The 26,776-nt window shown below is 31.0% G+C and overlaps 1 protein-coding gene across 4 annotated transcripts in view; it reads right to left on the reverse strand.

Annotated features, from left to right (window-relative positions):
- Positions 1 to 26,574, reverse strand: part of Glurb (metabotropic glutamate receptor B) — a 256,855-nt gene extending 230,281 nt beyond the window's left edge. The window contains exons 1-2 of one of the 4 annotated variants that reach the window (XM_026444527.1): positions 26,464 to 26,479; positions 25,638 to 25,956 (exon numbers count right to left, since the gene is read on the reverse strand). The gene's annotated coding sequence lies outside the window, so the exon portion shown is untranslated. Of the gene's footprint in view, positions 1 to 25,637 lie in introns of all 4 variants that reach the window. The other 3 variants (XM_006562730.3, XM_006562728.3, XM_006562731.3) reach the window with 3 other exon arrangements.
- Positions 26,575 to 26,776: the final 202 nt, after the last annotated feature.

Genomic DNA, 26,776 nt, shown 5'->3' on the forward strand with positions numbered 1-26,776 from the left:
TTAATAAATTTCAATTAACGATAAAAATAAGATATCTGATGTATCTTATATAAACTATATATCTATTTTTCTGCGATACAATGTAATTTTCAATCTACAGAAATCACCAAGTAATACATCGAAATAACACGTATATTTCCTCCAATACGTGTCACGTTCAATAAAAACGAACGTTAAAATGTTAAGACAAACTTTCGAAATGACAAAACGACTGAAACTGTTATTATAGAAGTCCAAATCGAAACATATTTTCTTTCCTATAAAAGTATTTTACGACATTGTCCACCGGCGGTTACAACTCGTGGCCCATGTTCCTTTCTAAATTTTTGCTTCCATTTTATTTTCCTCGATAAAGAAGCCGAGAATCCTATTTAAAGGAAAATAAATCCTGTAAAAAGGTACAAACTCTGAGATATCGTTTAAATCCGAAGATCGTAAGTTTTCCACGGGAAAACGAGAAAATGCTATATTGCCGAATGATAAATTCAATGTATATAAAGCGGTTTCTATCGATTTTGGATAAAAGTTTCGAGAAAAAAAAAATAACCGATTTAACTGGAACATCAACATGGAATCTTAAAATTCAGACTGATAACGTCGAGAGAAAGAACTCGAGTTTAGTCGAGTAAAAATTATAGTTTGATCGAGTGAATAGATTAATTATTCAAATATAAACTCTCTAACGTAACACGATGGCTGCAAGGATTTATAAAACAAGCGAGGAATTGCCCTCGCGTGGCATAAAATTTAAAAAAGAGGAGGCTTAAGAGGATTATTCGGTGGATATAAGAATCGATTTTTACGATGATGGCGAAATTTAATAGGCTGACTTTAGTCGCGATTCGCTATTCATCGAGAGAATTGGGAAATTTATAAGATAAATTTTGAAATCTAAAATTCCGATATGTCATCATCTCATTTTCGTGTGACGATTCAATAATGAAATTATTCTCACTACGATTCAAATTCAGAGGTCATAATTATATTAAATCGTGAAATTTTGAAATCTCTGTTCGACGAATCGATTATTTCTTTGTAAAAAGTAATTCTCATTTGCGAAAAGAAGAAAATAAATAAGTCGTGATTTAGAAGGGCTGGATGGAGAAAAAATGGCGGAAAGGGAATAATAATCGTGGGAGTGTTATATAGATGTGACAGGAATAATCGATGATAGGGAAAACAAATGTTTCTCTTAGGACACTTTGCGGTATTTGTAGAAAGAACGGGCGGTAACTTTTGGATTTATGTTGTAAACTTGCGTAAGTATCTACGTTTCGAGGGTGGAAAAAGGGAGACCACCACAATGACCAATGTTTGTGGGGCAAAAACGAGCCATAATTTTCAATGAGTTGACAATCGTCACGCATTTACTTCTTTACCATTAATCTCATTCCAGTACACATTCATCTCTTACGAAAAATTTCTTGAATCCTGTATAAAATTCTTTTTTCTTTTTTATTTTATTTTTCAATTTGAAAGTATGATGATTCTACTCGCGGAACTACTTGTGTGCACAATCATCGTTTTGTTCTTGATAAATTATTGTTGAGAGAATAAAATTTTCGAAAGAGAATCGAAAGGGAAATTTATTCTTGAATTTTCCAAGAAATGTTTCAGATACCAACTTTGAATTTCAAAATGCACAATTTTCTTGGGAGGTAAAGTTGCAAGAGTTTGGAATCATTACCAACAGGTGGTGGAAGGCGAACTTCCATGGCAGCTGTTAGAAAATTTCTCACCGATTCAATTCTTACGAGAACTTATTACGAAATTATTTAAGAATTCAATTTTATTATTTAACAAAATGGTGTCATATTTTTTGCAATTTATTCTTATAATTTGTTGTTAAATCAATAGAAATTAATAAAGGCCACAATCAATTACAGTTTCATCAATCAATCTTAATAACGAGCAATTCGTAATTATTTTTAAAGAAGAAGAATCAAATCCTTTTAATAAAAAAATGAACAGAAATTTTGCAACGAACGTATAATTTTTTCCAGCAATTGTTTTCGCGCTTATCTCGCAATTTACCATTTTTCTCATCTTTTCTCCTCTTTTTTTTTTCAATATTTCATTATTTCGTAACGAGTGCGAAAACTTTTTTTCCAACAATCGTCCTCGCGTTTATTTCGTTGTTTCCAATTTTTTTCTTCATATATATATTGTCACTTCGCAACGAATGCAAAAAATTTACCGTCTTCACGTTCATTTCGTCGTTTCCTATTCTTTCCACTTTTCCCTCCATTCTCTCTTTTCTTCTTTTTTAATATTCCGTTTGTATGTGTGTATGTCTGTGTATATGTGTGTGTGAGTGTATAATTCGCACAGGATGTTCTATAAAAAAAGCAATTCTAACTTTTCGACACTCGCATCGACAACGAAAATCTGTCGAACGAGAAGAATCGAAAAGATCGGCGTAAACAAATTTTTCGAGGATCATCGTGTTGCGGATAAAAAAAATACCACGTTTCGAATCATCCAACGCCTATGTCGAAAATCAATTTCGTTAACGCAAGAGAAAAATGCGCGGAATATTTCTCTGTCAATTTATTTTATAAGCGTGTGATTATATTTCTGTTACGGTAACGAAATATTTCGTGCAAAAATAATGTTCGACATTGCAGTAATATTTTATTGTTGCTATAAAATATCGTGAAATATTGTTATAATACATTATATACGTAGAGTATAAACGTGAAAAATTATTGGACCTCTTCGAAACGATTCAATATTGATATTTTTCGATCGGCACGAATTATTATTATTATTATTATTATTGTTATATATTAAATCGTCAAATATTATGAAAAAAATATTATCGGAAGGAACACGGATAATAGGCGAGCAAACAACGAAACAAATCCACGTAACACAGATTATTCAGCATTGAGTTAAAAACATGCTATTCTAGAGTCAACATTTCGTATAAAAGGGTTGAATTTATACGAACGATGACATTTAATAATATACGAATCGTTTGACAATGTAATTCCAATGTGAATCGTAAAAATAGTTACTTTGAATGCAAGTGGAATTTTAAATTTAATTTTAACTTAATCATCATTGTAATATTGTATAAATTCGAATATCAGAATTTCTTTTGACTCGACATTTCAATTACAATAAACATAAATAATCAAGATATTATTGTTAATGATTTTCATGGCGATGATTTCGTGCAAATTTACTCATTTCGATTATTATCAATTGATGTTCGCATTCAATTGTTCTCAAGGGTCTCTCGATATTATCGGTTTGGATCGAACAACATGGCCGCGTTTGTAGAATTAATGAAGGGATGAAATTATGTCTTCATGTTTGAAATTATGTGTTCGTGAATTGATAATTGAGAAATTAACAATTATTTTCTATGTTCTACGCTCGTTCTTTATTCTTTAGAATTTGAATTTTTGATCTGTGTGATTTGAAAAAGGATTGGTGAGATTATTTCTAGTGAAATTATTTTTATAAAAAATTTTCTAAGCGCAAATTTTGATCTATTGTAATCTCTTGGTTAGGAAGATTAAGAATATAATTGAAAATGAAGAACTTAGATACAATTCTTGTTTAATATAATCACTTTTTAAAGTGTAATTTCAAAAATGAATAATTTAAATATGCATGGCATATTTAAATTATCAATAGAAAATAATATTATTTCATTTTAATAATTTCTTAAGCAACAGTGGATGATTTTATTTCAAATTACATTTTATGCAGATCTAACTATGGATTCAAAAAGTTATAAATTATTTCTTTTGGAAACTCAAGCAAAAGAAAATTTACTTCAAATTTATGAAAATTTATACATGAAAATTATGACGATTCTTTTTGCCAAAGGTTTTAACATTCTTTTGAGTTTCTTAACGCATTTTATATGTCCATTTTATCTGAAAATGTGGCCTCACTGAATGGCCACAATTTTATGCAACTCGCATAAAGCAAGCCCTAAAATTTCACGAAGGGATTTCCCTGTTAGACTTAATAGTTTCGAGGACAAAGCTTGTAACATTTTATGTGGGCCACTATGTATACTTGCTCATATTACGCAAGATATATCGAGATTCTGATATATATATTTCTTAAAGAAAAAATAGGCTTTTCCTCTTTATTATTACATATGAAAAAATAGAATATTTTATCTGAAAGAAAAGATATACGATACTATCATCATCATAATATAACAATATTAATTGCAAGTAACAATATTTAACAATAAAATTTATTATATTTTTTCATCATCTCTTCTATCAATAATTAATTAAAGTTTTGAAGAAATATTGGAAATAAATTAAAAATCTTTTGTCTCAATATTTAACTTGTTTCATTTAAAATTTCCTTTTAATACTTATATTCGAATAAAAATAATCAATGAAATAATGATTAATGAAATAATTTTTTTATAAAGAAAGAAAAAAAAAGAAAAAAAAGCGAAATTGCAATGCGCACAGGTTGTCTGCGGTTTCAATCTCGAAACAGGTCAATTCCGAAACATGACTAGTTGTTTCCGACATTTCCATCGAAACTTTCCAACGATTTCGTGGTACAAGCGAGCGCACAATGCTCCAATAATAGACTCCCGTTAAAATCGACTACTTTTCACAGATATCCATAGTTTTCGATCAGTCTGTCAGATGGAATGTCAATTCCGACGATGGTGGTACGGTTTTGTTAATAGAGGTATAAATAATATAAATTATATTCGATATATTTTTCTTCCACATTGAATCTTATTTCATTATCATTATTGTTATTTTCATTTTTAATTTTTTAAAAATGCAATGATTATTTTCAATCATATTAATCATATCAATTTTTTAAAGCAATGTGAGATTGCTATATAATCGAAATACATAGAAATTTCTTTTCTTCGAATTTTTATTTCTATTAAAAAAATTTTTAATTAAATTTTATTTTAACAAATCGTTCTGAAATCTTCTTTTTATATTTTTTGGAAAGATAAAAAAATTATATTTATTAGAAAATAATAAATTTTATTATTCCTTCTTGGTCTCTTTCTTTCTCTCTCTCTCTCTCTCTTTTTATTCTCTACTATTCTTTTTCTCTCATTCTCTGTCTTACTTATACTCTATACATTTATTAGAAATTCCAATGCGATCGATAATGAAGCCATTTTTAACAGGACGAATTCTTCCAGGATCAACAGGCAGTTCTTTAAAAACCAATCTTATTCCATATATTTGTATCATGTGAGAATTAAAGAAAATCACGTTTGTCTAAAAGAAATAATTGTAATTTTTTATATTTCAATTGATTTCTCACATCTAAAATCCATATCTTTCTCCCATTAAACAAAAATAAAAACTCGTGTTAGAAAAAAAAGAAAGAGAGAGAGAAAAAGAGAGAGAGAAGAAAAATTCGAGATGGAGAAAAGAAGAGAAAAAAAAAAATGGTACGTTCACCATTATGTCGACGAAGAAAAGTTTTAATTAAGAACATCGGTATGTGATTTTGCCCCACAAAAGGGAATGGCGCGTCGTTTTTCTGCGTCAGCTTTTTGTTCAAGATCTCGAAAATTAATTTGTCACAGAATTCCTTCGAATCGATTGGAAATGTTCGAGATAGAAAGGTGAAGGGTGTCTCACGTGTGGTGTGTATTAAAACGATAGAGGATTTAGGTTGGTCCAATATTTATTGAGGCGGAAGATCGAGAATTGAATTGGAGATTATTATAGATAGAATTATTAGCGATTTATTTCAATATTTTCATGAGAGGAAATCAATTGAATTATTACACAGGAATGCGCGAAGCTTAATCTCTTTTGTGTGTTGCGCGTGAACAAATTTATTAAAACCAGAGGAGGATAATATTATTTAATTTTTCTACGTATATATGTTCAATATGTATTTATAAATTATCAGGACAAAAATATAATATTTTCAAGCGTTTGGAAGGATTACGTGCGATTATCGTATTTTTTCAAATTAAATTCTGGTAATTATTTTTAAAAAAACAATTAAAGATAGCTATCTTACACTTGTATTCTTGTAAAAATATTAAGAGAAATATAATATTTTATAATTACCAGACTACATATTCAAAATATAAAATTCTTACGATATCTGAAGAAATACAGCTTAAATAAATGTTTCCTTCTTCAAATTTCACAATACTCTACTTTGATTATTTCATACTTTCTTTCTTTTTTTTTTTTTATGTCATATATATTCTATCGATTCTTTCACATTTTGTAATAAATAGACATCCCCAATAAGATATATAAATTCGAGAAACAAAATAACAATTTCTTCAAGTTATTCGTACAATTCTAAATAAAGCAAGTAAAACGCAACGATAAAAAATCGTCTCGTCGTGGAACGAATAATTAGAATAGAATTGAAGAAGGGGATATATTTCAGATCGGTTTAAGCAAGGGGAGTCAGAGGGTTCATTTCTTCGAATATTTCTTTGCCTTTTCTCTCGCAGGAGAGAATGGTGAGACGAAGGAGACGACACGGAGGGAGGGAAGAATTGGTCGAAGAAGTTGGAAAATCGCGCGAGCTACGAATTCAATCAAAGAACCGTGGTTATTAGACGATTCGAGGGATTGAAAGAGCGCCGAAGCTCGATAGCCAGGGCTGGAACGAGGCCTGCGCTCAATGCGGAGAAGCGATTATACGCGGCATTTCGGCGACGTTGGTACGAGGAAGATCGCGATTTGATGAACTTTCCGGCTAAGCAGATTAAATGGAAGCCGTGCTTCGAATGAGTTTCTTGCAGCTGCTCCTTTTGTTACTGTTTCGTGGAAATAATAGAAATTGTAGTAAGATATTCGAGTCTTTATATCTTTGTGACAAATTGAACTAATCAAATCATTGCTTCTCTTCTTTTTTTTTTTTTTTTTTTTTTTTATTTTTTGACGGAGATTTTTAATTGCGATGGATTTTAGTAATTTGTTCAAATGAGAACGTTCTCTGTTCATTGATTTATTTGTGAAATATAATCAAACTATTACTTATTTGTAATTAATATATTTTGTTAAATATGAATAAAGAAGAGATATAAAAATCAAATGGTTTATTATATTATAATTTAAAATAAGCATTTTATCAATTATTATTTTTATATTTTAGAATAGAATATGTTTTCGTTATTCTTATATCAATTTCTTTATTTGTCATAAAATTTATCTTTCGAAATATTTTGCAAATTTATGCTTTAATCGTTTAAATGATCGTTTCCTTTTTAGATATTTTATATAAATAATTGAATCGCCATAATTTTAATTTTAAAATGTAATAAATACATTATAAAATAAAATAAGAAAATAAAATTGAATTTGTGTTTCTAAAATATTTAAAAAAGGAAATACAAATCAAATAAGAAACGTAAATCTTCCTATACAATTTCGAACCCAGTTAATTTTTAACTCTAGTTCTAGTTTTAGTTTCTAGTTTCTAGTTCTATAGACAAAGAAATATAAAAATTGCAAGTGCATGTCGGTTTTAATCTCGTTTTAAATCGCGGTTACTTGAAACGATATTCGAATTCCGCTAACCTAATTCGATAATCATGCAATGACGAGTGACCCTAGAGAACGTGTAATAGAAAACGGCATGAAAGAAATTTAAATTGCAAACTGCATAGGCTTGGTCGAGACAATAAGTCTGTAAAATTCTTTCTGTATCTGGGCTTGACGTAAGGTAGAGTTATATTTATAGTTAACGATACAGGATGTAGGTAAGATTACTTCACAGAGATATATATTCGAATTCACATGGAAAAATTTCTAACTTTGATTTAAAAAATGAACATGCATAGAAATGCAAGTGATGAGTGAAATTTATATTTAAGCATTATAAAAGTTTATTAAGGCATTTTTTTATTTATATTTATCAGTGAATGAAATTTATGAAGAGATATTGGAAGAAGGATCTTGATTTTGTATTAAAACATTGATTGAAATGAATATTTTACAAAATAGTATAATTTAATTAGCTTAAATCATAAAAATTCACATTTTTAGTGATCATCATAGATTCACATTGTGAAATCTATTTCTAATCATTGTAATTACTTTCATTAATTTGCATTTTAGTGCACGACTAATAAAGCCAATTTGGTACAATATAAAAATTATTTTTCAAAAAAGCAATGCCTACAATTAGAAATTCGAATTGTAAAATATTTTCACATCTACTTTGTTAATTAAATATTGAACATGAAAGAGAATATATTTTATTATTTAAATGTGGTATTATTATTTTAACTTTACTAGTTACAGCTTTACATTAATAAAAAAAAATAAAAAAAAATGAAACATGAGAAAGATGAAAAAATTATTAAATCCAATGAACAAAATTTATTTTGTCGTTTCAAAAATGAAAAAATAAAAAATTATATGTATATTATATTTCTATAATTCAAAATAAAAAAATTATTAATCATATTCATTCTACGATATTAAAATGTAATTTCACAAAGGTTTCTATTTAAAATAATCTTTTTCATGTATAAGTGTATAAGTAAAATATTCTAAATAAAAATTATATTAGTTTTATAATCATAGAGTCGTAAAACGAAGACAAGAATGAACGAAGAAAATGGAATCTTATATTTTTCAGTATCTCAATTTACTTTGCCACAGAAACAGCTTTTCATTCATTAATACCATAATTAGAGTCCGTGAAAGCGATTATTGTCCATGAAAGCGCGCAGTCGTGACAAATGTAGGATTCTCTTCAGAGAAGAAGAAATTACTTAGAGATGATTCTCGATTACAGCAGATTGGTAGAAATTCAATTAATGAACATTATCATACTATTATATACTATATTATTTCGTGCCACAATATATATCGATTTATTAAAGAAAAGGATAGGACGAAACTGATCGATGATTGGGTAAATAAAAAATCGAAATATTATTATACAAAATAATTTATTCATTTATTATAAATGTAATAAATTATTATAAATATACAATAAAATATTCAGTAAGTATACAAAATATATACAAAAAATATACAAACAAATAAATATATATATGAATACTTCTATGCAATTTTCGATTAATTTCCTTTTTTATAATAAATAATTTCCTTCTTTATAATAAATTAAATTATATCATGTAATATAATATGTATAATCGATACGTATAATTATTATCATAATTTTTATATTTTATATGATAAATTCCTTATTATTTTTTAACTTATCATATTTTTACATATACATATAAAACATATTCTCTTCAAAAAACGGAATAATTATAAAAAATAACATAGAAGAATATAAAAGATAAATAAAATAGGTAATTATATTCAGTAATAAAATATAAGTAAAATTCTAAAAACCTTTTATTCCTGAAAATAATATTCATACAGGTAAGTATGGAGATAAGTATAAAAATATATCCGGGCTGCAGTGTGGGTAATACAAGATTTGCGATTACAGATTCACGAATACGCGGACCAGATTTAACTATCGTATCGGCCCATAAAGATGACCAACAGGAAAATCGTGCTAGTCCATAATTTTGTTTGTGGGGACTACTGAATCGCCGTCGGCACGGGTGGGGGTCCGTGTCGACAAAAAGGCGGTTCGAGGAGATGGCGACGCCGGTGTGGTCCCGGCGTCGCCATAAGCATCATTCGGGGGTCAGATAATAATGAGCAGTTATCTGTCCCTCGTGAAGTGCCTCAAAAAGGCAATGCACGGGGAGCACCGATGTTCAATGAAAGCTCCGGTGTTCCCTAAGATGCTAGAACAGACCACCGTGGAGGTTTTAGCCGGTAAGAGTCCGGCACTACCTCGGCCTCCTCCCCCAAGGAAGCCGGGGTGTCCTATGAGGATTTCCTCCACGTAAAAAAAAAAAAAAAAAAAAAAATGGTAAGTATGTTATAAAAAAAAGGTAAGTATATTGCGTATGCCTAACACTAAGTTAATAAGAACTACGACAAAAATATGCAACTCCACAATATTTTCTCCTGATACAAAACTGGAATATTTGGATGTAAAAAATTCTGTCTAAAATTTCGACTTTTGATTAGGAGAATATAATTCTAGAGAAGGTGGCACGCGAAATTTTTCAAGAAATTTTAAGGATCGACGATTCTGTCTAAAATTTCGACTTTTGATTAGGAGAATATAATTCTAGAGGAGGTGGCACGCGAAACATTTCAAGAAATCTTAAGGATCGACGATTCTGTCTAAAATTTCGACTTTTGATTAGGAGAATATAATTCTAGAGGAGGTGGCACGCGAAATTTTCAAGAAATCTTAAGGATCGACGATTCTGTCTAAAATTTCGACTTTTGATTAGGAGAATATAATTCTAGAGGAGGTGGCACGCGAAATTTTTCAAGAAATTTTAAGGATCGACGATTCTGTCTAAAATTTCGACTTTTGATTAGGAGAATATAATTCTAGAGGAGGTGGCACGCGAAATTTTCAAGAAATCTTAAGCATCGACGATTCTGTCTAAAATTTCGACTTTTGATTAGGAGAATATAATTCTAGAGGAGGTGGCACGCGAAATTTTTCAAGAAATCTAAGCATCGACGATTCTGTCTAAAATTTCGACTTTTGATTAGGAGAATATAATTCTAGAGGAGGTGGCACGCGAAATTTTTCAAGAAATCTTAAGGATCGACGATTCTGTCTAAAATTTCGACTTTTGATTAGGAGAATATAATTCTGGAAGAGGTGGCACGCGAAACTTTTCAAGAAATCTTAAGCATCGACGATTCTGTCTAAAATTTCGACTTTTGATTAGGAGAATATAATTCTAGAGGAGGTGGCACGCGAAATTTTTCAAGAAATCATAAGCATCGACGATTCTGTCTAAAATTTCGACTTTTGATTAGGAGAATATAATTCTAGAGGAGGTGGCACGCGAAATTTTTCAAGAAATCTTAAGGATCGACGATTCTGTCTAAAATTTCGACTTTTGATTAGGAGAATATAATTCTGGAAGAGGTGGCACGCGAAACTTTTCAAGAAATCTTAAGCATCGACGATTCTGTCTAAAATTTCGACTTTTGATTAGGAGAATATAATTCTAGAGGAGGTGGCACGCGAAATTTTTCAAGAAATCTTAAGCATCGACGATTCTGTCTAAAATTTCGACTTTTGATTAGGAGAATATAATTCTAGAGGAGGTGGCACGCGAAACTTTTCAAGAAATCTTAAGGATCGACGATTCTGTCTAAAATTTCGACTTTTGATTAGGAGAATATAATTCTGGAAGAGGTGGCACGCGAAACTTTTCAAGAAATCTTAAGGATCGACGATTCTGTCTAAAATTTCGACTTTTGATTAGGAGAATATAATTCTAGAGGAGGTGGCACGCGAAACATTTCAAGAAATCTTAAGGATCGACGATTCTGTCTAAAATTTCGACTTTTGATTAGGAGAATATAATTCTAGAGGAGGTGGCACGCGAAATTTTTCAAGAAATTTAAGGATCGACGATTCTGTCTAAAATTTCGACTTTTGATTAGGAGAATATAATTCTAGAGGAGGTGGCACGCGAAATTTTTCAAGAAATTTTAAGGATCGACGATTCTGTCTAAAATTTCGACTTTTGATTAGGAGAATATAATTCTAGAGGAGGTGGCACGCGAAATTTTTCAAGAAATCTTAAGGATCGACGATTCTGTCTAAAATTTCGACTTTTGATTAGGAGAATATAATTCTAGAGGAGGTGGCACGCGAAATTTTTCAAGAAATCATAAGCATCGACGATTCTGTCTAAAATTTCGACTTTTGATTAGGAGAATATAATTCTAGAGGAGGTGGCACGCGAAATTTTCAAGAAATCTTAAGGATCGACGATTCTGTCTAAAATTTCGACTTTTGATTAGGAGAATATAATTCTGGAAGAGGTGGCACGCGAAATTTCAAGAAATCTTAAGGATCGACGATTCTGTCTAAAATTTCGACTTTTGATTAGGAGAATATAATTCTAGAGGAGGTGGCACGCGAAATTTTCAAGAAATCTTAAGGATCGACGATTCTGTCTAAAATTTCGACTTTTGATTAGGAGAATATAATTCTAGAGGAGGTGGCACGCGAAATTTTCAAGAAATCTTAAGGATCGACGATTCTGTCTAAAATTTCGACTTTTGATTAGGAGAATATAATTCTAGAGGAGGTGGCACGCGAAATTTTTCAAGAAATCTTAAGGATCGACGATTCTGTCTAAAATTTCGACTTTTGATTAGGAGAATATAATTCTAGAGGAGGTGGCACGCGAAATTTTTCAAGAAATCTTAAGGATCGACGATTCTGTCTAAAATTTCGACTTTTGATTAGGAGAATATAATTCTAGAGGAGGTGGCACGCGAAATTTTTCAAGAAATCTTAAGGATCGACGATTCTGTCTAAAATTTCGACTTTTGATTAGGAGAATATAATTCTAGAGGAGGTGGCACGCGAAATTTTCAAGAAATCTTAAGGATCGACGATTCTGTCTAAAATTTCGACTTTTGATTAGGAGAATATAATTCTGGAAGAGGTGGCACGCGAAACTTTTCAAGAAATCTTAAGGATCGACGATTCTGTCTAAAATTTCGACTTTTGATTAGGAGAATATAATTCTAGAGGAGGTGGCACGCGAAATTTTTCAAGAAATTTAAGGATCGACGATTCTGTCTAAAATTTCGACTTTTGATTAGGAGAATATAATTCTAGAGGAGGTGGCACGCGAAATTTTTCAAGAAATCTTAAGCATCGACGATTCTGTCTAAAATTTCGACTTTTGATTAGGAGAATATAATTCTAGAGGAGGTGGCACGCGAAATTTTTCAAGAAATCTTAAGGATCGACGATTCTGTCTAAAATTTCGACTTTTGATTAGGAGAATATAATTCTGGAAGAGGTGGCACGCGAAACTTTTCAAGAAATCTTAAGCATCGACGATTCTGTCTAAAATTTCGACTTTTGATTAGGAGAATATAATTCTAGAGGAGGTGGCACGCGAAATTTTTCAAGAAATCTTAAGGATCGACGATTCTGTCTAAAATTTCGACTTTTGATTAGGAGAATATAATTCTAGAGGAGGTGGCACGCGAAATTTTTCAAGAAATCTTAAGGATCGACGATTCTGTCTAAAATTTCGACTTTTGATTAGGAGAATATAATTCTGGAAGAGGTGGCACGCGAAACTTTTCAAGAAATCTTAAGCATCGACGATTCTGTCTAAAATTTCGACTTTTGATTAGGAGAATATAATTCTAGAGGAGGTGGCACGCGAAATTTTTCAAGAAATTTAAGGATCGACGATTCTGTCTAAAATTTCGACTTTTGATTAGGAGAATATAATTCTAGAGGAGGTGGCACGCGAAATTTTTCAAGAAATTTAAGGATCGACGATTCTGTCTAAAATTTCGACTTTTGATTAGGAGAATATAATTCTAGAGGAGGTGGCACGCGAAATTTTCAAGAAATCTTAAGCATCGACGATTCTGTCTAAAATTTCGACTTTTGATTAGGAGAATATAATTCTAGAGGAGGTGGCACGCGAAACTTTTCAAGAAATCTTAAGGATCGACGATTCTGTCTAAAATTTCGACTTTTGATTAGGAGAATATAATTCTGAGGAGGTGGCACGCGAAACTTTTCAAGAAATTTAAGGATCGACGATTCTGTCTAAAATTTCGACTTTTGATTAGGAGAATATAATTCTAGAGGAGGTGGCACGCGAAATTTTTCAAGAAATTTTAAGGATCCGACGATTCTGTCTAAAATTTCGACTTTTGATTAGGAGAATATAATTCTAGAGGAGGTGGCACGCGAAATTTTTCAAGAAATCTTAAGGATCGACGATTCTGTCTAAAATTTCGACTTTTGATTAGGAGAATATAATTCTGGAAGAGGTGGCACGCGAAATTTTTCAAGAAATCTTAAGGATCGACGATTCTGTCTAAAATTTCGACTTTTGATTAGGAGAATATAATTCTAGAGGAGGTGGCACGCGAAATTTTTCAAGAAATTTTAAGGATCGACGATTCTGTCTAAAATTTCGACTTTTGATTAGGAGAATATAATTCTAGAGGAGGTGGCACGCGAAATTTTTCAAGAAATTTTAAGGATCGACGATTCTGTCTAAAATTTCGACTTTTGATTAGGAGAATATAATTCTGGAAGAGGTGGCACGCGAAATTTTTCAAGAAATTTTAAGGATCGAGGATTCTGTCTAAAATTTCGACTTTTGATTAGGAGAATATAATTCTAGAGGAGGTGGCACGCGAAATTTTTCAAGAAATTTTAAGGATCGACGATTCTGTCTAAAATTTCGACTTTTGATTAGGAGAATATAATTCTAGAGGAGGTGGCACGCGAAATTTTTCAAGAAATTTTAAGGATCGACGATTCTGTCTAAAATTTCGACTTTTGATTAGGAGAATATAATTCTAAAGGAGGTGGCACGCGAAATTTTTCAAGAAATCATAAGCATCGACGATTCTGTCTAAAATTTCGACTTTTGATTAGGAGAATATAATTCTGGAGGAGGTGGTACGCGAAATTTTTCAAGAAATTTTAAGGATCGAGGATTCTGTCTAAAATTTCGACTTTTGATTAGGAGAATATAATTCTAGAGGATGTGGCACGCGAAATTTTTCAAGAAATCTTAAGCATCGACGATTCTGTCTAAAATTTCGACTTTTGATTAGGAGAATATAATTCTAGAGGAGGTGGCACGCGAAATTTTTCAAGAAATTTTAAGGATCGAGGATTCTGTCTAAAATTTCGACTTTTGATTAGGAGAATATAATTCTGGAAGAGGTGGCACGCGAAATTTTTCAAGAAATCTTAAGCATCGACGATTCTGTCTAAAATTTCGACTTTTGATTAGGAGAATATAATTCTAGAGGAGGTGGCACGCGAAATTTTTCAAGAAATTTTAAGGATCGAGGATTCTGTCTAAAATTTCGACTTTTGATTAGGAGAATATAATTCTGGAAGAGGTGGCACGCGAAATTTTCAAGAAATCTTAAGCATCGACGATTCTGTCTAAAATTTCGACTTTTGATTAGGAGAATATAATTCTAGAGGAGGTGGCACGCGAAATTTTTCAAGAAATTTTAAGGATCGAGGATTCTGTCTAAAATTTCGACTTTTGATTACGAGAATATAATTCTAGAGGATGTGGCACGCGAAATTTTTCAAGAAATCTTAAGCATCGACGATTCTGTCTAAAATTTCGACTTTTGATTAGGAGAATATAATTCCAAAGGAGGTGGCACGCGAAATTTTTCAAGAAAACTTAGGGATCAGCGATTCTGTCTAAAATTTCGACTTTTGATTAGGAGAATATAATTCTAGAGGAGATGGCACGCGAAATTTTTCAAGAAATCTTAAGCATTTACTATTTTGTCTAAAATTTCGACTTTTGATTAGGAGAATATAATTCTGGAAGAGGTGGCACGCGAAATGTTTCAAGAAATTTTAAGGGTCGACGATTCTATCTAAAATTTCGACTTTTGATTAGGAGAATATAATTCTAGATGAGGTGGCACGCGAAACTTTTCAAGAAATCTTAAGGATCGACGATTCTGTCTAAAATTTCGACTTTTGATTAGGAGAATATAATTCTAGAGGAGGTGGCACGCGAAATTTTTCAAGAAATCTTAAGGATCGACGATTCTGTCTAAAATTTCTACTTTTGATTAGGAGAATATAATTCTAGAGGAGGTGGCACGCGAAATTTTTCAAGAAATGTTAAGGTCCGACGATTCTGTCTAAAATTTCGACTTTTGACTAGAAGAATATAATTCTAGAGGAGGTGGCACGCGAAATTTTTCAAGAAATCTTAAGGATCGACGATTCTGTCTAAAATTTCGACTTTTGATTAGGAGAATATAATTCTGGAAGAGGTGGCACGCGAAACTTTTCAAGAAATCTTAAGCATCGACGATTCTGTCTAAAATTTCGACTTTTGATTAGGAGAATATAATTCTAGAGGAGGTGGCACGCGAAATTTTTCAAGAAATTTTAAGGATCGACGATTCTGTCTAAAATTTCGACTTTTGATTAGGAGAATATAATTCTAGAGGAGGTGGCACGCGAAATTTTTCAAGAAATCATAAGCATCGACGATTCTGTCTAAAATTTCGACTTTTGATTAGGAGAATATAATTCTAGAGGAGGTGGCACGCGAAATTTTTCAAGAAATCTTAAGGATCGACGATTCTGTCTAAAATTTCGACTTTTGATTAGGAGAATATAATTCTAGAGGAGGTGGCACGCGAAATTTTTCAGGAAATCTTAAGGATCGACGATTCTGTCTAAAATTTCGACTTTTGATTAGGAGAATATAATTCTGGAAGAGGTGGCACGCGAAACTTATCAAGAAATCTTAAGCATCGACGATTCTGTCTAAAATTTCGACTTTTGATTAGGAGAATATAATTCTAAAGGAGGTGGCACGCGAAATTTTTCAAGAAATGTTAAGGATCGACGATTCTGTCTAAAATTTCGACTTTTGATTAGGAGAATATAATTCTGGAGGAGGTGGCACGCGAAATTTTTCAAGAAATTTTAAGGATCGAGGATTCTGTCTAAAATTTCGACTTTTGATTACGAGAATATAATTCTAGAGGAGGTGGCACGCGAAATTTTTCAAGAAATCTTAAGCATCGACGATTCTGTCTAAAATTTCGACTTTTGATTAGGAGAATATAATTCTAGAGGAGGTGGCACGCGAAACATTTCAAGAAATCTTAAGGATCGACGATTCTGTCTAAAATTTCGACTTTTGATTAGGAGAATATAATTCTGGAAGAGGTGGCACGCGAAACTTTTCAAGAAATCTTAAGGATCGACGATTCTGTCTAAAATTTCGACTTTTGATTAGGAGAATATAATTCTAGAGGAGGTGGCACGCGAAATTTTTCAAGAAATTTTAAGGATCGACGATTCTGTCTAAAATTTCGACTTTTGATTAGGAGAATATAATTCTAGAGGAGGTGGCACGCGAAATTTTTCAAGAAATCTTAAGGATCGACGATTCTGTCTAAAATTTCTACTTTTGATTAGGAGAATATAATTCTGGAAGAGGTGGCACGCGAAACTTTTCAAGAAATCTTAAGGATCGACGATTCTGTCTAAAATTTCGACTTTTGATTAGGAGAATATAATTCTAGAGGAGGTGGCACGCGAAATTTTTCAAGAAATTTTAAGGATCCACGATTCTGTCTAAAATTTCGACTTTTGATTAGGAGAATATAATTCTAGAGGAGGTGGCACGCGAAATTTTTCAAGAAATCTTAAGGATCGACGATTCTGTCTAAAATTTCTACTTTTGATTAGGAGAATATAATTCTGGAAGAGGTGGCACGCGAAATTTTTCAAGAAATCTTAAGGACCTACGATTCTGTCTAAAATTTCGACTTTTGATTAGGAGAATATAATTCTAAAGGAGGTGGCACGCGAAAGTTTTCAAGAAATCTTAAGGATCGACGATTCTGTCTAAAATTTCGACTTTTGATTAGGAGAATATAATTCTAGAGGAGGTGGCACGCGAAATTTTTCAAGAAATCTTAAGGATCGACGATTCTGTCTAAAATTTCGACTTTTGATTAGGAGAATATAATTCTGGAAGAGGTGGCACGCGAAACTTTTCAAGAAATCTTAAGCATCGACGTTTCTGTCTAAAATTTCGACTTTTGATTAGGAGAATATAATTCTAGAGGAGGTGGCACGCGAAACCTTTCAAGAAATCTTAAGGATCGACGATTCTGTCTAAAATTTCGACTTTTGATTAGGAGAATATAATTCTAGAGGAGGTGGCACGCGAAACCTTTCAAGAAATCTTAAGGATCGACGATTCTGTCTAAAATTTCGACTTTTGATTAGGAGAATATAATTCTAGAGGAGGTGGCACGCGAAACTTTTCAAGAAATTTTAAGGATCGACGATTCTGTCTAAAATTTCGACTTTTGATTAGGAGAATATAATTCTAGAGGAGGTGGCACGCGAAATTTTTCAAGAAATCATAAGCATCGACGATTCTGTCTAAAATTTCGACTTTTGATTAGGAGAATATAATTCTAGAGGAGGTGGCACGCGAAATTTTTCAAGAAATTTTAAGGATCGACGATTCTGTCTAAAATTTCGACTTTTGATTAGGAGAATATAATTCTAGAGGAGGTGGCACGCGAAATTTTTCAAGAAATCTTAAGGATCGACGATTCTGTCTAAAATTTCTACTTTTGATTAGGAGAATATAATTCTAGAGGAGGTGGCACGCGAAATTTTTCAAGAAATCTTAAGGATCTACGATTCTGTCTAAAATTTCGACTTTTGATTAGGAGAATATAATTCTAGAGGAGGTGGCATGCGAAACTTTTCAAGAAATGTTAAGGTTCGACGATTCTGTCTAAAATTTCGACTTTTGATTAGGAGAATATAATTCTAGAGGAGGTGGCACGCGAAATTTTTCAAGAAATCTTAAGGATCGACGATTCTGTCTAAAATTTCGACTTTTGATTAGGAGAATATAATTCTGGAAGAGGTGGCACGCGAAATTTTTCAAAGGATTCTAAGCATTGCCGTTTGTCTAAAATTTCGATTTTTCATTGGGAGGGTATAATTGTGGTGGATGTTATGATATGTTTTTGTATTGTTTCCTGAATCTATTTTTTTTTTAATTAAATTTATTTATTTATTTTTTATACTTACCTCATACTTACCTTCATACTTACCTTTATACTTACCTTTTTAACTGCTATTTTTTTTATTTTTTTTTCAACAGTTTACTTAATTCTATATACTTACCTTTTATACTTACCTTCAATATTTTTTTTTTATTCTTTTCTTTCGTAGAAATATTATTCTTGTTTCTTTTTGTTATTTTCTTTTGAAGAGAAACTGCAATATGCTTCGATTGAATTTTGAAATTTGCATTGTCTCTTAATTATTTTACTTTTGTTTTCTTTTTTATTTTGTTCTTTAATATTGTTCTTCCAAATTTGTCCTACAAATATAATAATTATTCTTTATTTCTTATATTCTTATTTCTTATATTTTTATTGCTTTTTATTAAGAAGGAATAAATGGAAATGGAATATTTTCTAATTAAATGATAGCAAGTATGTTAAGATTTATTGAACTATATTGATTATTATTGTATCTTCAATTTCCATTTCCATTTATTCGTATAAAAAAACGATACTTAAAATACGTACAAATATCCAGCAATGAAATTCATATTCATTAACATGCACAACACAATGGCCATCGATGAAGTACATAATTATTGAAAGCGTATAACAGGTTTCGTTATACGAACATCGTACCACATAAACTATACAGCTTATACGAATTATCCAAATTTTGGTCACTGTCGCTACATTTTCATGGAAATTCCCGCTTAACATCGTTCCATTCTGGTTATACTTGTTATAACGGGTTCCACATTGTTATTTACTTAACCTCTCTATTTTTCACTGCCCTGCATTCACATATTCCATCAGAAATATTTTCGATAATTATATTTAATGTTTGTTTTATATTTAATTATATTGATTAAAAATATATCCGATATTTTTGTCATATTCGATACATTTCGTCTTATTTTTTGACTTTACAATTATTTAAAGAAAGAAAAATCTTGTAAGGTTTATTAAACTAACAGTTTTTTAAAAATCTTTATAAAAGATGAAAATGCAATTACAATTTTATGCTTCTTAGATTAAACTCATTGATTAAAAATAATCATTGATAAATTGAGGAAAAAGGAACAATGGTAATCTTCCAAAGAGAAAATGGATTTGTGATCATGGTTCCTTGAACAATGGCAATATTATAAGGATATTGAATTTAAAATGTATAAAGAAAGATGAAAATGTCTGGAAATCTATTGCGGTTTAGTAAAATAACATTCGAAAGTTTTAGAAAGTATATTTTTATATTCTTCTCTGTTCCGTTCCAATCGATTTACTTTTATTCTTCTTCATAGTGTGATCATTAAAGGATATTATTTTGTTGAGAGAAGTTACTATTATTTGATGAACTTTAGAGAATCTTATTAATCGAGGACTTTCATTTATTTTATATTTTAATTCATTAAAGAAATAGAATAGAAAAGAGTTTACAATATCAAATTTTAACACAAAATCCTGTAATTTTTAATACATTAATCAGAATAGAATATTTATATTTAAAATTTTCTAATATATTTTCTATTTATGTAATTAAATAAATTATCTTTTTATTAGGCTGAAGAATAAGACAAAAACATACATGAAAATCAAAAAATTAAATTTTCTTTACAGATACAGAAAAAATGGAAAAAAGTTAACGAGATTTTACAATAGTTTAAAAAAATCTAATTATAGGAAGGTAATTTCACAAGATGTACCTGTCATAAATTATCCCAACCTTTTTAACAAACGTTTTCAAATTCCCTGTAATTCTGGTATAATTTTCCTATAATTGTTCGAACGAAATTGCGCAATATCTTCAAAGAAATTAATTATCAGAACATAATTTCAGAATATGCACCTCTCATAAATTATTCCACCATTCTTAAGAAGTTAAAATTCGCTGTAAGACTTCCTATATTTCAAAAAGGGACAATTTTCTAATTGAATATTCCTTGTAAATGTAATAGGGCACTTAGCAATTTTGCTACCTTTTTCTCAAACAATTACTTCTTTCTTTGTCTTTTCCTTTATTTGCATCCCATTCTTTCTCTTTCTTTTTCCAATGTTTCCATCTTACTCATCTTTCTTCTTTTTATCTATCCATTCTTATCTTTCTATATTTATTTATTCTCTCTTAAACAATCTTCCATTATCCTTCTTTCTCCGTCTTTCCCTATATAGATATTTCACTTCATTACATAGAATATGTGTTAATACTATCAAAAAATATGTTAATAAATAAAAGTTAAATGATTTCGAGACGAATATAATATCATATAATTATTTTTTTCTTAATTTTTGTATTGAATAATGCTATTGGAATTGAGATTGGTAAAAAAAAGATCTGAATTATTATTATTATTATTATTATTATTATTATTTGACAATATGAAGTAATAATTATATTCTTCTTGCAATATTTTATGTCAAATATTTCTATTATATATTTATTATGACATCACTTCCTTTCTTCTTTGTACTTAGAATACATCTATGAAAAAATGATTGAAAATCGATTCATCTTTTAGATTCTAAATCATTAAAATAATTGTACCCTTTCAGCAATCTTTTCATCGTACCATTTATGTATTTTATAGTTTCTCAGAATAATAATTATGATTCGTGATTATTGAAATGGAGGAGTGAAATTTAAAGGTTGTTATATAAATTGAAGAGCCATTCGTTTTATTTCTTATTAGACCAGAGAGAAATGGCAATGGAACAATTGATTTCTTCGATTTTTTTTAAGTCATTAAATATCTATCTCGAAATTCTTTTTATAAAAAAAGTTGAATAGAATGAATAGAATTGTACCTTTAATATTAAGATAATAATATTTTGTTGATTTATTTATAATTTAAAAATGAATTAAATAGAAAAAGATGATTGTATTGTTCGTTCTTCTCAAATATTTAAATATAATGGAAGATTTAAAAATATTATTTCAAATAAAAAATGTTTGTTTTTTCGTTTTAAATAAATATTATGTATATATAATACAGATATAAAATCGAAATAAAATTCAAAGTAAATAAAAATACGTTAAAAAATATCTAAATATACACTATGAATATGAAATCTGAAAATAAAAATTAAAATATAACATGATCTTCAAAAAATTCTTGTAAATTAACTTATATAACAAAGCTAGAATCACTCTAGATTCTACAATTTCGATCTGAGACCCAAGAAACGCTTAAATAATTTCTATGTTTCGAATACATCTAGCAAGAGCAGAGGTTTATTAAAAAGTCACGTGGAAACTCATTAACTTTGAAAATGTGTTACTTAACCGAATTCATCTTGGAAGATACTCCATCCTCAAGTTCAACGTTTCCTAGAAGATATTACCTATGTGCATGGTGCATGTAATGTGCACATCTGACCTGTTTATAGCGTTCGCTACTTATGATTTATGGAAATGGGTAAAGCCTTTGCATTTGTTAAACATTCTCTTATGAAGTTGAAAATTTAATGCATTTAATGAAACTTTGTGATTCTGTTCCTATCATTCTCATTGTTTATTGTGTTACTGAAAATGTATCTTCATTACCGTTTCTTTTCTTATTCTATATTTTCATCCTGTTCGAACTTGAACATTCATACATATGCAAATTTTTTTCTGAATACAAATTGTAGTCTAGCTTTTTTAAATTCATTTTAAAATACTCGAGTCTGTGATATAATATATCTTATATAATTTAATATACTTTAAGTAATTCTAATTTAAGCAGTTTAAATAGATTCCTTCGTATACAAATTGTTAATATATTCGCAAAACATTTATGGAGAGTCTAAAGACCAAAACGAAAAGTTAATACACAAAAATATTAGTTTATATATATTGAATTATAAGCACTTCAATCGTATATATAATTTATTAAACAATCCTATTTTGCATACTTTTTACGTTTTAAAATTAATCCTCTAAAGATATCCTGATGAATAATTAATATTATAACACTCTATGCATATTCATCCGTTTCGCGAAATAATAAAATCCATAATTAAATGATTACGTTTATTAACTGTCACATCGTAATTTAATACTTGCGTTGCATTTCGAACCATCATGAGAACGAATAAATCCCGAGTTAAGGGGCTAAATAAATTCTGTAGATTCGAATTCCGCTTCACAAATCTGGTAACATAAGTGTCTAATCCCCGAAACAGGAATAAACCCAGTTATAATCTACTACTCTCCTCGCGTCCGTCCATGCACGATCCGAGTTGTACATTTTGGTAACAATGTCTATTCACTCAACTGCAACTCCGCGAATCATTTGTCACAAAATACTGGCGGCACTCGATTTGCCAAACGATCCACAACTGTAAATTTACTTTGAGATCGTAAACGGGAAATTTATGGGTATGAAGGGAACGAGTAACATTGTTGTCAACCGAACTGGCTCGTCACTCGCCCCTTTGTGCAAACGTAAACGGGTTACAGTCATCGATTTTGACAGCATTCGCCATGACGATCTGTTTCGTTCTGATGAAATTGATGAATTTCTCGCTCAAATGTTTCGCAACGAAGCTTGTAACTCTATCGTGGTAATTGATAGCTAATTACATTTCCTCGATCATCTGTTCATGAAGGAAGTTTGGATATTCTTTTGAATAATTTGAGGAGAGGGGTGAGAAAGAGGGATGAGACGAATTATCTCATTTCGCTACGATTTTGAATTTGTGTAATTTAAAGTTGAACTTTTTTCAAGATTCGAGAGTTTTAGAGATTACAGTTCGGTTTTAAGGGTTGAAAAATTGTTTCATTCTATGGAGAGAAAAATTTTGTATTCTTGCAAAGGATTCATTGTTAAGGATAATTGAAATTTGGATTTTTGCGGGATTGCTTTTACATAATAGATCAGTATTCTCGATACTGAGAATATAAATATAAAATATTAATACAAAAAAAGAACGCAATTAGGAATTTCCACTGTTGTTAGATTAAATTTTTCTATTAAGAATTCTACAAACGAAATAGCACAAATTAATTAACATGATAAATGTTAAGACATCCAATAATTTTAACGTAAACAATAATCATAAAATCTTTCTAAGATCCAAATCTTCCAAAGAAGATTAATATAATAATCTAAGCATGGTTTCATGGTTAATTACAAATTCCAAAAGCTACATTTGCTAGCTTTATGAATTCATTGTCGTTACGTGACGTTTTAACTCTTTAACTAGAACGAGAATGACCAGTGATACGTGACCATTAAATAGATCTGAAATAAACGCATGGATAACTCGTGGATGATGAATCATCATCCATTTTATTATATGTCCATTTTACTATACTTGTTTTAATTAAACGGGATCGTAATAATTTTCCTCCTTCGTGTTATATTTAATTCCGCATTAAATATCATCTTGAAACGATTAAGAATATATTATAGAATTTTTCGAAACGGATTTGATAAAAAGGATCAGCTTTCGAGATTCGATAAGTTTTATGACAGAAGTCTCGCGGTATTGCGGTTTAAAAGGTTCAACGCGTGAACGATCAATAAGTCGAAATTAATGGTGGCCTCTGATTTAAAAACGGTTCGACGAATTCATCGATTTCAGGTATTCCCTATTTCCCGCAAATCGGTGAACCGGAAATCGCGTGATTCGCGTCTTTCCTCAATAAACATGATAACTATCTTTATGATTTCTTTTATCGGAAATAATATTTTGCCGAAACATCTGTATAATCTGTTTTATGGATAATTTTTCTGAATCGGGTATCTCTTCATTCATAGAGTTTTTAATTAATTTTTACGTGAATAATTTTTGTTTAATTCCGTTTTAATTTCAACGATTTTTGTATTTATTAATATTAATTTGAAAATTTAGTATCGAATTTAGATTAGAAAATTTCTATGACAATTTCTTGATGACAATTACAAAGTATTTCGTTTCAGATTTCAATGTTAATGAATGATGAATAATGAGTGAATAATGAAAATATTAATTTCTTTTCTCGCATCCTTTATTCAATGGAAAGAAACGAGAAAACGAGGCCTTCAATTACACGACACACACGGGAAAAAACTTTTTTTTATTCCTTGCGATTGCATTCTTGCAGGCGCGCGAACTTGAATCTCGCGCCAATTACTTTCCTCCTGCTAATTAAACTTTGTAAGAGCTCAACAAAAAAAGAGAGGCCTCTGGGGATGTGGAAAAAATGAGAACGAACCTAAAAAAAGAATTTCGCCTCCGGCCAATTATCTTTATGAAAATTATACAATCCGGCGAAATAACCGAATTAAAATTGACAATCCTTTGTGTTTCTGGTGTCCCTATAAATAATAAGTAGGATAAAACAAGGAAGATTAAAAATTTTTAAATCTCTTAATTTTCAGGATTAAACGGTTTGTAAAATATTTTTGTTAAATAAATATTTATAAAACGCTGCAAGCTCTTTGAAATTTTGTTAACAATGTCTTTTTAATTTTATCATTCTCATTTACTTTCATTATATTTATTATATTTTTATTGTATCATTTGTTCAAAGTCGAAAGTCAAAAGAATTATCTCTCTGATTATTTCTAACTTATTTTCTACTTATTTCATAAACGTAATTTCACAGCGGTTAAATGGCGATATAATATACGAAAAAGTTCATTGGAAAAATAATATAAATATGCATTTCTTTCCAAAGAAGAGAAAAATGTAACCCGTACAATTTTTTTAGTTCATTTTGTTATAAATTTCCATATTGAATTCATTTTTTTTACTTTCTATTTCTATTTTTCTCTGTTTACACCACTTTTTTTCATTTGATGCGCGCTTCCAAAATTTCTATCCAAAAAAGGAAGAATCATTTTTTTATTTTAAAAGATAAACTTTCCATAATTTTTCTCAATATTACATTGAATTCAAATTATCCTCCCATTTCTTGTAAAATATTATCGAGAATTCGCATGAGTCTATATCCATAATCGAAACACACATTCTACAAATTGCGATCAGTACATCCTCATCAGTATTCGAACAATGTCCTAAAAGGATTGGCAAAGCACTCACCTTCAGTTCAAACACGTTCTTCCTCCAATCTTTCCCTCCTCTCGTGTTGGAACAGTTCCATCGTGGCTTCACTCGCCTCTCTTGTCCAACCAGCTTGTCAACGTTCCACGTTAGGAGAACCAACGATGATGGGTCCCAAGTCGTGAAATTTCGCGACAAAGTGCATTGCTCGCTCGATCACTCACACGATAATAATACTGTCACTTCCCACGTTCCTATCCGCCAAACGAGGATGATCCTCTTCCAAATATAAACTTTTTACAGTCTCTTGCCAAATTTATTTTCTTTTTTTTTTTTACACCTTCTCCTCTATCGCACTCTATCAAACAAAACAAAGTTTTCGATAATCATCGAACCTTGGGAAAACGTGAGATCGACGTCCAACGCTGAACAACAACGTGGCGGAGTTTCCACGTCAAAAGCAAGTTGGAAAGTTCGTGAGAACGACCGGCCGATTCAACGATAACGTCACAACGACACTGTACGACGACATGGACATTAATGAATCACGTTTCTCGATCTATCCTCGCCGATGCGTTATCTATCCTCCCGAATTTCGCACTTTCGTAAAATTCCCTCCTCGTCCATCCCCTCGTACACCGTGTCACGAAATAATATATCTCAATACGACGAGTAATTTTTTTTAAAAAAGAAACTTTAAACCGTGCCTCTCTCCCGGAAAAGTCTCATTTCTCCCGGTTTTCGAATTTTTCGAAAGGAAAATTTCGACTCGAATGCGAACATTTTCGAAAATGAGAAAATGAGAAATCGTGAAAACGACGGGCAGAATGATACTAAGGGGTTTGATCGAAGATGCTTTATTTACAGAACGATCCTGGAGCGAAATTGAGATTGGAAACACGAGCCACGGAGAGGAATCGAGCTAGGGTCCAGCCGAATGTAGCTACGCGCGTACACTGAAGGAACTCGTGAAGCGAGGGCGCCGGCTTGAACCGGTTCAACCCCTCTTCCCAGCATCCCACGCCGTCGCGCATTCTCTTATCAAAGAATTCGGAATTCCCCTTGGAATCTATCGGGGTGGATCCGCGAAAACATCTTGGCAGACGAGGCTTGGCGGAATTTCTCGAGAGGCTGATGGTCTAGCGTTGGCTAGAAGCTGTTGATCTTCGTGAAATGGA

This window comes from Apis mellifera, linkage group LG13 (genome assembly GCF_003254395.2).
Source record: "Apis mellifera strain DH4 linkage group LG13, Amel_HAv3.1, whole genome shotgun sequence".
Lineage (NCBI taxonomy): Eukaryota > Metazoa > Arthropoda > Insecta > Hymenoptera > Apidae > Apis > Apis mellifera.